This window comes from Mercenaria mercenaria, chromosome 16 (genome assembly GCF_021730395.1).
Source record: "Mercenaria mercenaria strain notata chromosome 16, MADL_Memer_1, whole genome shotgun sequence".
Taxonomy (NCBI): domain Eukaryota; kingdom Metazoa; phylum Mollusca; class Bivalvia; order Venerida; family Veneridae; genus Mercenaria; species Mercenaria mercenaria.
This window is the reverse complement of record NC_069376.1, coordinates 5,115,331-5,132,626: the sequence shown is the minus strand read 5'-3', so window position 1 is coordinate 5,132,626 and position 17,296 is coordinate 5,115,331. Positions and strand designations below refer to the sequence as shown.

Below are 17,296 nucleotides of genomic sequence, written 5' to 3'. Positions count from 1 at the left end.
ACCCGCAGAAAAAAAATCAAGCAAAGCGGGAAATATGCTTATCAAAACCCGCTTTCAGGCCAGAGGGGACAGATAAAAAGGGACAACTTGTAGGCCCCGCCCAAAGAAAACATTTTAAAAACTTAATGTTTGAAAAGAAAGGGGGGGGGTTTCACCAAAAAAAAAAGAACAAGAGGCACAGGAACAGCACGCCACTATTTCATGCGGGATATGAAACGGGGCACATCTGGGGAAAACTAGACTGCCCAGGGGGGTTTTTAATTATCCAATAGGATAAAGAAATCAAATAGCCTGAGTCTGTGTCAAAAATATCAAGAAATAAACAGTAAAAATAAAGTGTATAAAAACATTATATCATAATTCTAAAAAAAAAGGGGGCAAAATTCAAAAATTTTGGGGGCAGGATTTGTCCCCTTTTTCATATGTGGAGGGGGGGGTTTGAAACAATTTTAAATATGAATCAAATCCATCAAAAACTGAGATATGTGAAAATAAATAAAAAAAAACCTTTAAAATTTCTAAGAAAAGGGGGGAATAATTCAGAAACTTGGGTGCTAATTAAAAACCCTTTGGGGGAATTGGGGGTGATATTTGAACATAATTCAAGTATGAAAAAATATTTTAAATAAAAACAGAGTGGGTAAAATGCATCAAAACTTTAACCTTTAAATTTCTAAGAAAAAAGGAAAAATTCATAAAAATTTGTACAAATTATGCCCCTTTGTGTCATATAATGTGGGTGATGATGTTGAACTATTATTTTAATTTTAAAAACAAATCCTTTCATAATAACAAGATAGGGTGAAGTCATAAAAATTTAACCGGGGAAATCAAGTAAAAAGGGGGATAAACTAAATATTTGTGCAAAAAAAAAACCCCTTAGTCTTTTGATGTGGGTGATGATGGGGAAAAACTTTTTTAAGTTTGAATAAAAACCCAAAAGAAATTACGAATATAATGAAAAAAGAGAAAGGAAAAAAAAAACTTTAACCAAAGGGGGGGACCGGAAAACGCCGACCCGGGTCGATAGGGGGGGGGGCCCCCTTTAACTTCTAAGAAAGCTAAACGAAAAAAAGAAAGACACCACCATTCTCGCAAATGTCTGATGATGGCCATCCCGGCCAAAGGGAAAGACTCTTGAACATATACTGAAACAAAAAAATACAAAAAAACAACAACAAAAACCCAAAAAAACGGCATAACATACCATTTAAATTCATTTTTATACAACTTCCCCCTTAAATTTTGAAAAAAAACAGAAAAATAAAACAGGTAAATGGTTGAAATGCACTAACACTGCTAAGGGGTGCCCTCCCACATCAAATGCCCATAACACCAAAAATGAAAAAAAATTTTTTCCTTAATTTTTCGTCTTTTCCCCTCAAAAACAAGTTTTCAACTTTTATGCACATTTTTATTTTTGAAAAAGGGGGGGGTTGCCTGTTGACGCTAAAAATTCAAAACTCTATAATGAACTATAATGCAACACAGTGACTGGTTTTTTTTTCATAACCGGCAACAGTGGCCCTGGATTCTGTAACAAACGGGCCGGGTACCAAATTTTTAATCAAACCTCCAAAATATACATTCCCCTTTTTCATGAAAGCACTGTTTGATCTGCATTTTGGGGGGCAATGTTCCAAACGTTTTCCATCCAAAAAAAAAAGTTTAAAAAGCAATAAAAAAAATATGTTTTTTTTTTTTAAAAAAAAAAATTAAATTTTTTTTTTTTTTAATTAAAAAAATCTGTATGATTTCTCTTATATACCCTTAAATATTTTTTTCTTTTTTCAAAGTCTTTGCGCTATTGCGACACTGAAAAAAATGGAAAGACTTTTATTTTTAAATAAAAAATTTAAACTATTAAATTTTTTAAAATTCAATAAAATTAAAATTTCATAACCTTGAAAAATTCTTTTAGCCACGGGTTTTTAGGGGGTTATCAGCAAATTTATTGTGAATTTCCCCCCCCCCCCCCAAATTGCTGTAAACCCTTTGGGTTTTGCTGAATATTCAAAATTAACATTTCCCAAAAGGGTGCCCGGCCTCAATTTTTCGTCTTTGCGTATGTAAAACAAGCCCCTCTGAAGGGGATTTACTTTCAAAACAAACGGCACTTGACATCTTAAAGAAAACCCTGTTCCATCAAAAAGTTAGAAAATCACTATCATAACATAATTTTTTGCACACATAAAATTTTTAATCCATGTTCAATTTCCAATAAATACGCATTTCCTCCCAGTCTGGAGTATTTTTTTAATTACCGCAATAAGTCCGAAAACACAGACAAAACAACTTAAAGACATCAGAAAGGGCAAAAAATGTACACATGCATAAATAAAAATTTAATTTTAACAGTCGAAGTAGGGATGGGTTTTAAAATAAAAACTTTAAATTCAAAAACATTTCATAGGATACAATGACCCGGAAGTACTTCAACCGGGGGACCCCTAAAAGTAAAAGAAATTTTAAAATGTTTAAAAAGTAATGTTGCATTAACAAAAATTTAAAAATATTTGAATGAAGGGTCAAAAATATTGGAAAAAGCATTTGTTGACAAAAGCACATCAGTGGGGGCACATAATTTCGAAATGACCAAAAAATTATTATAATTATTTCCCTTTTAATATTTCAATACTTACGAGGACCAGATGGGCCTGAATCGCTCACCTGCCCCCAGAATGGTAGACGTGGTTTTTTTTTTATTTTTGACATAGTGACCATTTTTTAGCTCATTGACCCTTTGAAATTTACCTAGATATCATCAAAATAAATATCGACCAATTTTCATGAAATCCAAAGAAAAATATGGCCTCAGAAGGCAAAAGGGCTTTTTATTTGGAGACCACGCCTAGTTTTTGACCCCATTGATCCAGTTTCAAACTTGCCCCAGATAACCAAGAAACATTTAGACCAACTTTCATAAAAATCCCATAAAAAATTGGCCTCACAGTGGGGGGGGGGGACGGTTTTTCTATTATTTTTACCCACTTACCCATTTTTTTACCACTGTACCCCCTTTCAAACTAATCAGATATCACAAGATTAAATTCTACCCTTTTCTGCAATCCCATGAAAAAATGGCCTCCCACAGAGGGGCACAAAAAATTTTTTTATATTTGACCTACTGACCAGTTTTTGACCCCAAAGACCCATTTCGAAAATGACCTACATTTAAATTTGATGAATTTTGACCAATTTCTGCAGATCCCCTGAAAAAAATTGGGGCCCTTACAGAGGTCGCAACGTTTTTCAAATTTTGACCTACTGACCAGTTTTTAAAACCAAGTTGACCCTTTTCAACTTTACCTAGATATCATAAGATAACATTCAGACCAACTTTAAAAAAGATCCCAAAAAAATAGACCTCTAGAGAGCTCACAGAATTTCTATTTTTTGAACTTCGACCTAGTTTTTTTACTGCAGTTTACCCATTTCAAACGACCCAAAATATCATCAAAAATAACATCTGATCAATTTCATGCAATCCAATAAAAATACGGGCCCTACAGAGGTTTCAAGGGGTTTTCATTTTTTACCTACTGACCTATTTTAGACCGACGGACCCCTTTTTAAAATTATCAGACCATCAAGATGAACATTCTACATTTTCCCCGAAATCCAGAAAATATGACCTCCAAGGTTCCCAAATTTTCCCATTATTTACCTACTGACCCGTTCTTTGACTGCAGTTTACCCGGTTTTAAAATTGACCAAAAAATATCACAAAAAGAACATTTATTTTTTTTATCGATCCAAAAAAAATACGGCCCCTCAGAGGTCGCAATGTTTTTCAATTTTTACCTTCTGACCTATTTTTGGGGGAAAGGACCCGACCTATTTCAACTTTTTACCTAAATATCATCAAAATACATTTCTGACCAATTTCATGCCGATCCCAGAAAAAATAACCTCCAAAGGGCACAAATTTTCTTTATTTGACCTACTACCTAGTTTTTTTGATGGCAGTTTCGAACTTGACCTAGATTCATCAAGGGAATTTCAGACCAATTTTCATAAGATCTTTAAAAAAAATGTCCCCTTAAAAAGGTCACAAGGATTTTCCATTATTTGACCAAAGACCTATTTTTGATGGGACTTGACCCAGTTTCAACTTTAACAGAAATCATCAAGGGAACATTCAACCAATTTCATGAAAATCTATGAAAAAATGTCCTCTAAAAAGGTCAAAAAAATTTTTTTTTTTTTTAGACCTACTACCTATTTTTTGGGGGGGGGGGCTACCCAGTTTCGAACTTGACCAATTCATCAAGGTAACTCTGACCAAATTTTTAAAAAATCCCATTAAAAATTACCTCTAAGTGGCCAAGCAAAAAATTTACGCACGGACGACGCCTGCGCATCACAAAAGCTCACCTTGTCACTTTGTGACGGTGAGCTAAAAAACATTTTGAAAATCTAAAAACCTTTTTTAAAAATATCTGGGGTAAAATACCCTTTGAAAAAAAAAAGGGCCCAAATGGCCCTGGTCGCTCACCGACAACCAATGAGGGACATTTGTAGAAACAATTAATGATGAAAAGTTTTTGAACAATTTTGGGGAAGGGCAAAACCCCAAAGGTCATTCCCGTAAATTTTCCTTTAAATTTTTCAACATTTTTACAAGGGAAAAATGGGGCAATATAGGTCGGGCCAAACCCGGGTTGGCCCACACCCTCCCAAAAAAAATCCAACCAAAACAAACCTTGAGAAAAACTAAATTATTTTTTTTTCTCCCGGTTCAAAAAAAACATTCTTCTATTTTTTATGAATTTTTTAAATCAAGAGTTTTTTTCCCAAATAAGTCATGTAAAAACAATATCCCCTGGGGAGGACAATCTTGACCCAAGGGCCATGATTTTAACAAACTTGGTAGAGGGCAACTAAAAATGATATACACCAAATATCTAAACTCTACCATTGTATTTCAACAAAAATTTTTTCAAGATTCCCTCTATAATTTTATGAAAACAAAGCCCCTGGGGGGGGACCAATTTTGGGCTCCCGGGCCATGATTTGAAAAATCTTTGTAAGGGCCACTAAACAAGCTACATACCAAAAAATCTAAACCTAGCTTTGTGGTTTCAAAACAAAAAGTTTTTAAAGATTTTTCCCATATAATCATGTAAAAACAAAAAATCCCCAGGTGGGCCAATTTTGACTGCAGGCCCCGATTTTTTTAAATTTTTTGGGAGAGATCCACTAACAAAACTACACACCCAAAACAAATCTGCCATTGTATTTCAACCAAAAAATTTTTAAAAATTTTCCCCATACAAGCAATGTAAAAAACAAGTAAACCCCGGGGGGGGGCTAAAATTTAAACCCGGGGCCAATTTGAACAATTTTCTAAATTTTCTTTTAAACCCAAAGATCTAAAAAAAGACAAAACCGTGCAACTTTGGTAACAATCCAAAAAAAAATGATGCCCCTATTTCATGTCAAAAAAGCAAATATGGGCGGTCCCCCCCATTTCAAACCCAAACTCGGGCCCAAAATTATCCGACCCACTAGTTTTTTGAAAGAACCGAGATCTTTCACCAAAATAACTTCTCAAGGGGAACATGCAAAATAAAAAAAACGCTATCGTGAACAAGGCTAAAATCGCAATTTTTAAACCCTTCAGGGGGATAACCCAAGACCCATATGCAATAGCTGTTTTTTTAAATGAACCGAATCTAAAAGAGATACAAGTATGTCAAAGTTTGGGGTTAAAATCAAAAAAAAATGAAAGCGTATCGTGAACCAACTCAAATGTGAGATTTTAGCCCCCTTTTAGGGGGGAAACTCCAAACCCACGTGAAATATGGCTGGTTTTTGAAAGGAAAAGATCTAAAAAGTACAATTATGGGCAGTATGGTTTCAAATCAAAAAAAAATTAAACGCTATCTGGGAAAACAACCAAATTTTGCAATTTTGCCATTTAAGGGGGCATAACCCAAAGTTTAGACCCATCGTCAAAAAGGCTGGTTTTCGAAAGGAACCGTGATCTAATAAATACAATTATTGGCAAATTTGGGTTAAAAAAATACAAAAAAAGCGCTATCATGAACACAACTCAATTTGCAATTTTACCATTTAAGGGGGCATAAAACCAAAACCAATAGGGAAATGGTGGTTTTTGAAGAACTAGATCTAATAAAATACAAGTGATTGGGAAAATTTGGTTCAAAACAAATAGAAAAGAAAAACGCTATCTAAAACCCAACCAAAGTTCGATTTTTTCCATTTTAAGGGACCCTAAAACCAAAACCCATCGTGCAATAGGCTGGTTTTCGAAAGGCCGGGTCTAATAAGGGTACAATTAGTGGCAAGTTTTTTGGGGTTTAAATAAATAAGAAAATGAAAAGCGCTATCAGAACACAAGCTCAATTGTGGATGGAAACCGGGCAAAAAACCCAAATAAAAAACTTCACCTGACTTTAACCTTAAACTTGTCTGGGGCTGGGGACACAAAACTTTAAATCTGAAATACATAAAAAAAAGGGGGGTAACTCATGAAAAATTGTGGCAATGTTTGGGCCCTGTGTAACATGATATAATTTATATTTAATACCTTTTTAAACGAATCAAACCTTTTTGAAAACCTGAACGAGTAATGTGCATAATGTGCTCAAAAATCAACCTGAAATTTTTTAAATAAAAGGGGGAAATTTTTAGGAAAAATTGTACAGAGTTATGGGCCGCATAGAAAAAGGGTGAATGGTAAAATAAAAATATTTTAAATTTGAACAAATCTTCCGTAATATCGAATAGAGTGAAAGCCACAAAATGCAAAGTAAAAAGGGGGTAATTCTGAAATTGGGGGAGAGTTTGGGCCCTTGTGATGGCGTGGGGTGAGCAATAACCATTTAAAGATTGAAACAAACCACAATAATTTTGAGATAAAAAGAAAGTTCATCAAAACTTTAACCAAGTGCTCACAGGACCGCAAGCCGGGGCCGATAGGGCAGCTTCCCCACATTTTTAAGTCGACCCAAACTTTCCCAAAGTCTTTTTCAATCTGTCTTGTGTGAAAATTCCCCCAAATTAGGGGAAATAAGCACCCGCGAATTTTTTTAACTGACAACCCCATAAAGTCCCCGACAGACTGTACTCACACACGTCCACAACCTGTAGAAAACATTAAGGGTATGGTAGTGTTTAAATTGGGATAAAATAAATGCTTCTTTTAAATGTAAAATTTGGAAGCTTCATCAATTTTTTAAATACCCTGTATCGTACTCAATCCAAAACTAGAAAACCCGATAAATTTTTAAGGAAAATTCTATAAAAGCAAGGGCATTCAGAGTTTTTTTTTAAAAAGTTACTCCCTTTAATTTTTAAAATCTGTTTTTTAGAAATTGAAAATTTGTTGCTGCTTTTAAATATTGGGATCTGTTTTAGCTCTTTGTAGCTCTAAATGCGTTTTTTTGGAAATTTTCAACAAAAAAATTGGTTTTTTTATAAGATATTTTTTATGCTGCCTGAAACAAAATTTAAATGGTTTCCCTCTACACCATAAATTTTGAACAAAGACCTGCATCTCTTCTTCAATTCTGAACTAATTGTCTGTAGCCATTCTGCTTTACTGTTACTTCACACTACAAAAGAAGAGACACTTTTCAGAGTGTTTAGAAAGAAATATATTATGAGAAGCAATTTTACAATTTAATGATAATCATCTAAAACTCCTAACTTGTAACTTGAAACTATAAAAAGTTTCCTTTTATGAAATTTCATGCAATGATATTCGTAAGTGAATCTATGTCAAGGGGCCTCCATGGCTGAGTGGTTAAGGTTGCTGACTTTAAATCGCTTGCCCCTCATTGATGTGGGTTCGAGCCTCACTCGGGACAATGAATTCTTCATGACAGGAAGCCATCCAGCTGGCTTACAGAAGGTGGGTGGTTCTACCCAGGTGCCTGCTCGTGATGACATAATGCATGAAGGGGCACTTGGGATCTTCCTCCACCATCAAGGCTAGAAAGTCTCAATATGGCCTAAACTTGTGTCGGTGCGACGTTAAACCCAACCAAAAAACAAGAGGACCATGATGGTCCTGAATCGCTCACCTGTCCCAACATGACCCAGTTTTGAACTGAGTATGACGTCGTTTTTTTTCCTATTATTTGACATAGTGACCTAGTTTTTGAGCTCATGTGACCCAGTTTTGAACCTGATCTAGATATCATAAAGATGAACATTCAGACCAACTTTCATACAGATCCCATGAAAAATATGGCCTCTAGAGAGGTCACAGGGTTTTTTCATTATTTGACCTGCTGACCTAGTTATTGATGGCATGTGACCCAGTTTCAAAATTGACCTAGATATCATCAAGGTGAACATTCTGACTAACTTTCATGAAGATCCATTCAAAAGTATGGCCTCTAGAGAGGTCACAAGGTTTTTCTATTTTTAGACCTAATGACCTAGTTTTTGACCGCAGCTGACCCAGTTTCGAAACTGACCTAGATATCATCAAGATGAACATTCAGACCAACTTTCATGCAGATCCCATGAAAAATATGGCCTCTAGAGAGGTCACAAGGTTTTTCTATTATTTGACCTACTGACCTAGTTTTTGACAGCACATGACCCAGTTTCGAACTTGACCTAGATATCATCAAGGTGAACATTCTGACCAACTTTCATGAAGATCTTGTGAAAAATATGGCCTCTAGAGAGGTCACAAGGTTTTTCTATTTTTAGACCTACTGACCTAGTTTTTAATCACAGTTGACCCAGTTTCGAACTTGGCCTAGATATCATCAAGATGAACATTCAGACCAACCTTCATACAGATCCCATGAAAAATATGGCCTCTAGAGAGGTCACAAGGTTTTTTCATTATTTGACCTACTGACCTAGTTATTGACGGCACGTGAACCAGTTTCGAACTTGACCTAGATATCATCAAGGTGAACATTCTGACCAATTTTCATGAAGATCCATTCAAAAGTATGACCTCTAGAGAGGTCACAAGGTTTCTCTATTTTTAGACCTAATGACCTAGTTTTTGACCGCAGCTGACCCAGTTTCGAACTTGATCTAGATATCATCAAGATGAACATTCAGACCAACTTTCATACAGATCCCATGAAAATATGGCCTCTAGAGAGGTCACAAGGTTTTTTCTATTATTTGACCTACTGACCTAGTTTTTGAAGGCACGTGACCCAGTTTCGAACTTGACCTAGATATTATCAAGGTGAACATTCTGACCAATTTTCATGAAGATCTTGTGAAAAATACGGCCTCTAGAGAGGTCACAAGGTTTTTCTATTATTTGACCTACTGACCTAGTTTTTGAAGGCACGTGACCCAGTTTCGAACTCGACCTAGATATCATCAAGGTGAACATTCTGACTAATTTTCATGAAGATCTTGTGAAAAATATGGCCTCTAGAGAGGTCACAAGGTTTTTCTATTTTTAGACCTACTGACCTAGTTTTAGATCGCACGTGACCTAGTTTCGAACTTGACCTAGATATCATCAAGATGAACATTCTGACCAATTTTCATAAAGATCCCGTGAAAAATGTGACCTCTAGAGAGGTCACAAGCAAAAGTTTACGCACGGACGCACGGACGGACGGACGACGGACGACGGACGCTGCGCGATCACAAAAGCTCACACTGTCACTTTGTGACATGTGAGCTAAAAAACAAAGAAATAAAAAGAATTTATGTCAGTAAGTAAAAGGTTTAGACTAAACAAGAAAAAAATACCTAAAATAACTGGCGTTCAAAATTTATGTCACTTTGATTTTCCTTGAAATTAATTTCCCCTGTTATTTTGCGTATCTGAATAATTACAAAATCAATGCATGTAATGTAAATTTGCTGAACAGAAAGGAAAAATGAATATATTTACGGATACTCTTAAATTATTTTTACCCTGCTAAATTTTTATCATGCACTTGTCTATTTTTCAATTTAGACAGTACCATTAACTGTTAAAACGGGTATTTACCAAAACGATACTGACTGAATGGCACACAGTGCAGATCTTGATCAGACTGCACAGATGGCATCGCCTGATCATGATCTATACTGGTCGCAAAGGCAGAATCAATTCTGTCCAGCATTATAAGCATTAAGGGACAACTGATAGAAAGAGGGAGAACATAACAGGTAATATCTGGAATGAATCAAATCTCAGCCATCAAAGATTTTTAACATTCTGTGTAGTATATACCCTTACAGAAACTTAAAACCTTGATTTGTCTTAACTGTTTAGAGTGAATATTTCTATGAAAACAAACTCTGTTATTTACCAAAAATAGAAATTAAGCAAGGGCATTTGTATGTGTTTTTTTTAGATTGAGTTACCTCCCTTGAACTGTAAAGTTTACTGTATTGTGTTAACCTTTACCCTGCTAAAGTTCTAAAAAGAATTGGTCCATCATTCAGTTAAGGCAATACCATTTATCATTCGAAGGAAAGTTCACTGAAAATGTACCAACAGAATGGCAAACGTGCAGACCATGATCAGCCTGCACGGATGTGTAGGCTGATCTTGGTCTGCACTGGTCACAAAGGCAGAATAACTCTAAATAATAATCTAAATATAAATCTATGGTGAGTTAAACTTACTAAATCATTTCATGTCCTTGACCCACAATGTTTCCCATATACACCATGCTGTACAGAGACATGCATCTCTTCATTTTCTAAATTTCATGGTCTGTAGCTATTCTGCTTTTCTGTAACTGCACACCTACAAAAAAGTAGAATTTTTTGAAAACATTTTGTAAATCCATCGAAGTTCTAAAAATGCACATTCAAACAGCACAAATTTAAATGAAAATCATGAACTTCTGTTAGACAGACTGACAGACATTCCATCAGTAAACATGTGTATAAAATATTAATATAATAAGCACTATACCTAACATTATATACTTGAATTTCAAAGTTACTTTCAATTAATGTAAAGTTGTATGATAATGGTAAAATCATTCAAGTAGACTTAAAACGGTCTTCATGCATCAGAGGACATGAAGGTTTGTAGTATGCGGAAAGGAGTCTGAAAACAAACTATGTGTAATATCAAGAGCTGCGGCAAAAGTTAGTACCTTTGGTCCAATTCTTTATTCACATTATGTGACATAGGCTGCTTGCCAGTAACCTCTAATGGTTACATGGAAACATGTATCAATGATCTACCTTATAAATTCAAATCTGCACCATGGTTCCACCAATCACCATATAGAACAATGACCTGCATCTCTTCAGTTCACAAGTTAATGGTCTCTAGCCATTCTGTGTTACTGTTACTTCACACTGCAAAAAGAAATATAAAGTGCACAGACATATTAGATGCATATATATATACCACAATAAAATCAAGCTGGAGAATTTTAGTTATATAGCTGTAATTTGGTAAAAAAGTGCCAAAAAATAGATCCTATTTTTTCCATTTTTGGCACAACTGAACATCACAAAGAGTCAAATTTTATTGACATTATTTCACTTTTCATTAAATAAGACACTTCATGTTTATATTCGCTTGTTTTCAGGTTGTTACGGTACTTGAAAATGAAAGTATGGTATTTATTCTGTAGACCGCTTTGTGGAATGCTGCAATACTTGCATTTCACTGCATACTATTTAACACCACCTTTTCTTTTCATTTTCTTAAAGCAAATGTATGAATATGAGCATGTTGTGATAAATAGATCTCTGACGGAATGAATATCTAGAAACTGTATCAAAATTGATCTGAAGTAGCTCAATTTTATATGAAACAAGGATTGCAAACTAATGTAATACCTAGGTTTATAATCGGATAATTAAGATTTTAACTGTACATTTCAGAAGTCAGACAAAACTTGTCAACTCTACAGTAGCTTCAGGGAGTAAAACATCTGTGAATTAATTACTAAGTTTACAGAAGTTGAAAAACATGTCTGCAATGTTTTCCTGTATTATCCTATTATACTCAATACATTCTGTGGTCGAGGGAGCTGCCAGGTGACGGGCAAAGGACATGGTCGTCCCACTCCCGCTAAAACTCAATTATCGGTGTTAAAAGCTAGGCTGAAGTACATTTATAATAAGAAAGTTAACAGTGTAGTATACAGAACTGTTTCAAAAGGCTAATTGAGCATTGATTATATCTGTGAAATTAGACCAAACATTTATAGTTGTGCATTGCTCTTTGTAGTAAATAAAAATGTTAGAACTGTCATAATCATGTTGTATTTTAAGATAAATTTCAGGTGCACAAGTGTTACGTTACAGAATCAACTTCTTTTATTGGTATATAACCTTTTAGTGCTCTTTTTCTGAAACTGAGTTACCTCCCTTCCACTGTAAAATTGGTTTTATTTTTAGGAGAAAATTCAGCTTTTCTATAACTCAGAGTGCAGCTGGATTAGAGGAAAATGGGTCTAAATGTAAATGATCTTCTTACTTGTCACATGCTTTCTGTCCACTATGTTTCCCACACACACCATGTGGAACAATTTAGTGTTGTATCTCTTCATTTCTCTTCAACATGTTCAATGTCTGTAGGTATTCTGCATTACTGTCACTTCTCACATTGCACTGCAAAAGATTTGTTTGTTTTTTGTTTTAGGTTTAATGCTATTTTTCAACAATATTTCAGTTGTGTTCCGGCCAGCTGGTTCTGGCAGGCATTTAACATTACCAGTGTTCCTGGATTCTGTACCAGTACAAAATTGTTCTCTGCAACTGGCAATTCCGCATATGAAACAGAGGTTGAATACAAATAATGTCACAGAGAACATGTGCCAAACACGTGGCCCTAACTCATGGATGTGCAGGCTGATCTTGGTTCGCTATGCTATCAATAAATTTTCAGTGAACACCCCTTTGAATTATAAATGTTACTGCCCAGATTGAATGACAGACCAGTCCATTTTAGAAATTTAGCAGGGTAAAGGTTTATTGTTCACACAGTCAATATTGACTTAACTGATCAGTATTCCTTGATCAACAGACTATATGCACTGGTCACAAAGGCAGAATCACTTGCCGACACTGGCAACAGCAGGCTAAAGGTTAAACATTAGAGCTCATCGAACACGAAATGCCCCCCTTGATGCATTCAGAAATTGCACAAGGAACAGAAATTATTTGCTCACTGTAAACAAAAATTCTACTGTTCTGGTTCAATGTGACATTGACCTTTGACCTATTGAACTCAAAATCAACAGGGGTCATCTGCTGGTCATGATCAACCTCCCTATTAAGTTTAGTGATCCTAGGCCCAAGCGTTCTCAAGGTATCATCTGGAAAGAGTTTAACTGTTCCGGGTCAATGTGACCTTGACCTTTAGCCTACAGACCTCAAAATCTATAGGGGCCATTTACAGGTCATGACCAACCTCCCTATTATGTTTCATGATCCTAGGCCCAAGCATTCTCAAGTTATCTTCCAGAAACCGTTTAACTGTTCCTGGCCAATCTGACCTCGAACTTTAACCAAATGACCTCAAAATTAATAGGGGCCAACTGCTGGTCATGATAAATCTCCCTATCAATTTTCCTGATCCTAGGCCCAAGAGTTCTTGAGTTATAGCCCGGAAACCGTTTTACTGTTCCTGGTCACTGTGACCTTGACCTTTGACCTACTGACCTCAAAATCAACAGGGGTCATCTGCTGGTCATGACCAACCTCCCTATCAACTTTCATGACCCTAGGCCCAAGCAATCTTGAGTTATCATCCGGAAACCGTTTAACTGTTCCGGGTCACTGTGACCTTGAACTTTGACATACTGACCTCAAAATCAATAGGCGTCATCTGCTAGTCATGGCCAACCTCCCTATCAACTTTCATGATCCTAGGCCCAAGCGTACGTTCTTGAGTTATCATCCGGAAACCCTTTAATTCTTCAGGGTCATTGTGACCTTGACCTTTGACATACAGATCTCAAAATCAATAGGGGTCATCTGCAGGTGATGACCAACCTTCATATCAACTTTCATGATCCTAGGCCCCAGCGTTCTTGAGTTATCATCCGGAAACAGATTGGTCTACATAGAAGTTTGGTTAACACTGCGGAAAATGGTTCCGTATACGGGAGTGTACGTATTACGTATACTCCTAATATATGGGCGTATACGGAAACAATTCTCCCATATATGGAACATTCCATATACGGGAATCCCGTATTCCTTAATTAGACATTCATGTTTTTCTCACATGGATCCGTTCATTCATACTTAGCATAAATACGTTTCAACAGTTTATGTCAGTATTCAAAGTTAGGGATTGTCAAGGTCCAAAAGTATATTTAAGGCATAGGTTTTGATCATACTTTCAGGAAAGATACCTGTTATATGATATTCGTATATTAGACATATACGGGACCGTATACACCCGTATATGCACATATTTTTCGCAGTGTAAAATCAAATCATAAATGAAGTTGCTATTGTGCAGACAAGGTCAAAATAGCTAATTTTGGCCCTTTCAGGGGCCATAACTCTGGAACCCATTAAGGGATCTGGCTGGTTCAACAAAGGAACTGAGATCTTATGGCAACACAAGTTTTGTGCAAGTTTGATTAAATTCAAATCATAAATGAAGCTGCTATTGTGCAGACAAGGTCAAAATTGCTAATTCTGGCCCTTTCAGGGGCCATAACTGTGGAACCCATTATGGAATCTGGCCAGTTCAAGAAAGGAACCAAGATCTTATGGTGATACAAGTTGTGTGCCAGTTTGGTAAAAATCAAATCATAAATGAAGCTGCTATTGTGCAGACAAGGTAAAATAGCTAATTCTGGCCCTTTCAGGGGCCATTTCTCTGGAACCCATAATGGGATCTGGCCAGTTCAAGAAAGGAACCATGATCTTATGGTGATACAAGTTGTGTGCAAGTTTGGTTAAAATATAATCATAAATGAAACCAATATCGTGCAGACAAGAAATTGTTGACGGACAGACGCACGGACCAACGACGAACGAAGGGCGATCACAAAATCTCACCTTGTCACTATGTGACAGGTGAGCTAAAAACAGGAAAGTGAGTTTTCACGTGTTTATTCTAGGACTGTAACGAGTATCCGAGTACTCGGATATCCACAAGTTTGACCAAAAGTTTGAGTATGGATATTCGTCATTGTCAAGATCGTTGGATCGCGATCTTTTTCATTAATACATGCAATATGTAAAATTCTGTCAATAAAACTAAATTAAAGCCACATTAAACGTCTTCAATGAATTTTTTTGCACATCTAAGACGATTACGCGTTGTCAGATTCTAAACCGGATGTAAACAAATGTCTTAGGTAGAGTTAGCATTGGTCTTATATTCAAACTAAATTTAATATGAAATCTGTCACATTTATCATTTAAGTAATTAAATTCAATAAAAAGTTAGATACGAAATTTCTGTCCAACAAATAAAATTTTCTTATCAAAAAGTGCGGAACTGTTACTAAACAGGGTTTTTTCTAGCTAATTTGGGAACATAGCCTATACCCCCAAAATTGGGAATTTTGACGCGTAAATGTTTCGAATTGGGAAATATTTAGTCCCATAGCATATAGTAAAGATGTGTTTAAGCACTTTTTCATACACTTCTTTCACATTGTACAACCTCTTTTAACATACTTCCATTACAAAATTGTCCATAATTTGGTCAATGTTTGTGCAATTTTGATGAAAATTTTTTCAGACTGTAGATTGGGAATTTTTGCACTCATTTTGGGAAAAATACATACTTTTTGGCATTGGGAATATAGCCTAATAACGGCTATAAAAACCGCCGAAAAAAAACCCTGCTAAATATTGTGATATTAATGACTGACGTCATATTGTTCATTTGCAAGAATGGCCCAACAAGTCCACCCGCAAAACCTGACTTTAATTAATAAGCAAAACATTAAACATCTATAGGTCAAAACTATTTAACTGAGCACTATTAATATGAGAACTGCAATGTTTAGATTCCATAAAGAAAGAAGTACAAAAATAACAGGCTTGCATTTTTGTATCATTATGTTCCTTGCTGCTGGTAATCCGTGGTTCGATCTGTGAATCGTCAGCCCCGACTCGCGGATCGGATTGGATCGCCACTTGTCTGACGATCCACAGCCCTAGTTTATTCGTATACTAGTTTTTATCATTCCAATTCTGTGGTGCCAGGTTGTGGATTATACCTGAACATACTACTGCTGAACCAGTTGGGTTTCGACATTTCTGGCAGTCAAGATTACAACAACAACAATATGGCTGACAGTAAATGCAGATAAATGCAAGGGCACGGTAAAATTAATTAAGAGAACAATATGCATGACATTTACCAAGAAACAAAGTGGATTTTGACAGCATTATGCATAGAAATAAAATTCTGTTTATTTTTGTTAGAGAACCGGTTCTGGACGAATACGTACGTTTACTAGGGAATCTGCCAAACCATAAAAAAGGGCTTCTCTATCACTAAAATTATCTATATACTGATGAACAACGTCTACGTCACCGAAAGGGCACGGTAAAATTAATTAAGAGAACAATATGCATGACATTTACCAAGAAACAGTGGATTTTGGCAGCATTATGCATAGAAATAAAATTCTGTTTATTTTGGTTAGAGAACCGGTTCTGGACGAATACGTACGCTCTCTAGGGAATCTGCCAAACCATAAAAAAGGGCTGCTCTATCACTAAAAATTATTATCTATATACAGTCAACTCGCCAATAGAGAATCATTGCCAATAGCGGGTCACTTGAAAATAAAATGTGAATCTCTTTAATACGTATTAGAGTATACAATGTTTAAGTATCCAGTAATATAAACTTATCACTTAGCAATTATTACACAAAAGAAGATGGATCTAATCTAATGAGTTTGAGTTCCATGAATAGATAACTCTTGCAACCAGTTTCCTGACTTGGATTTTAGCACTCTTGAATTCTTCGAAGTAGAATATTTTTGAGCATACCTCAGTTTCTTAGATAAATTTCACATACCGACATTTGAAAGGATATTACAGCGTAATTTTTTTGTTCATTTCTTGCAGACTCATGACGGACGTTATCGCATTATCCGTTTTGACCTAAAAAGCATAATTTGCTCGTGCACATTATCAGCTGCAGTACCTATTTAGAAGTCGGTTTTTGAAATTTCGGAAGTATACACGCATTACTATCAAAATAGTAAGTATATGTAACATACTTCAGTTTAATGAACTACCAGAGCAGGACACCCCGTTTTGATGCAGGAAGTCTGAGATAAATAGCAGCAATAGTAATATGGTGAGTCGGAGATATACAGAGAGGTGGAATCCTCAGCAGTATTCAGCACAATTGAATTGTGATTCGGTACAACTTTTT

At 35.7% G+C, this 17,296-nt stretch overlaps 1 long non-coding RNA gene across 1 annotated transcript; it reads right to left on the bottom strand.

Annotated features, from left to right (window-relative positions):
• Nucleotides 1-7,482: 7,482 nt before the first annotated feature.
• On the bottom strand, nucleotides 7,483-14,352 carry LOC128549432 (uncharacterized). Its single transcript, XR_008367613.1, has 4 exons — nucleotides 12,404-14,352; nucleotides 11,155-11,271; nucleotides 10,582-10,705; nucleotides 7,483-7,583 (listed from the first exon to the last, which is right to left on the bottom strand). It is a non-coding gene; the product is annotated as an uncharacterized LOC128549432 (long non-coding RNA).
• Nucleotides 14,353-17,296: the final 2,944 nt, after the last annotated feature.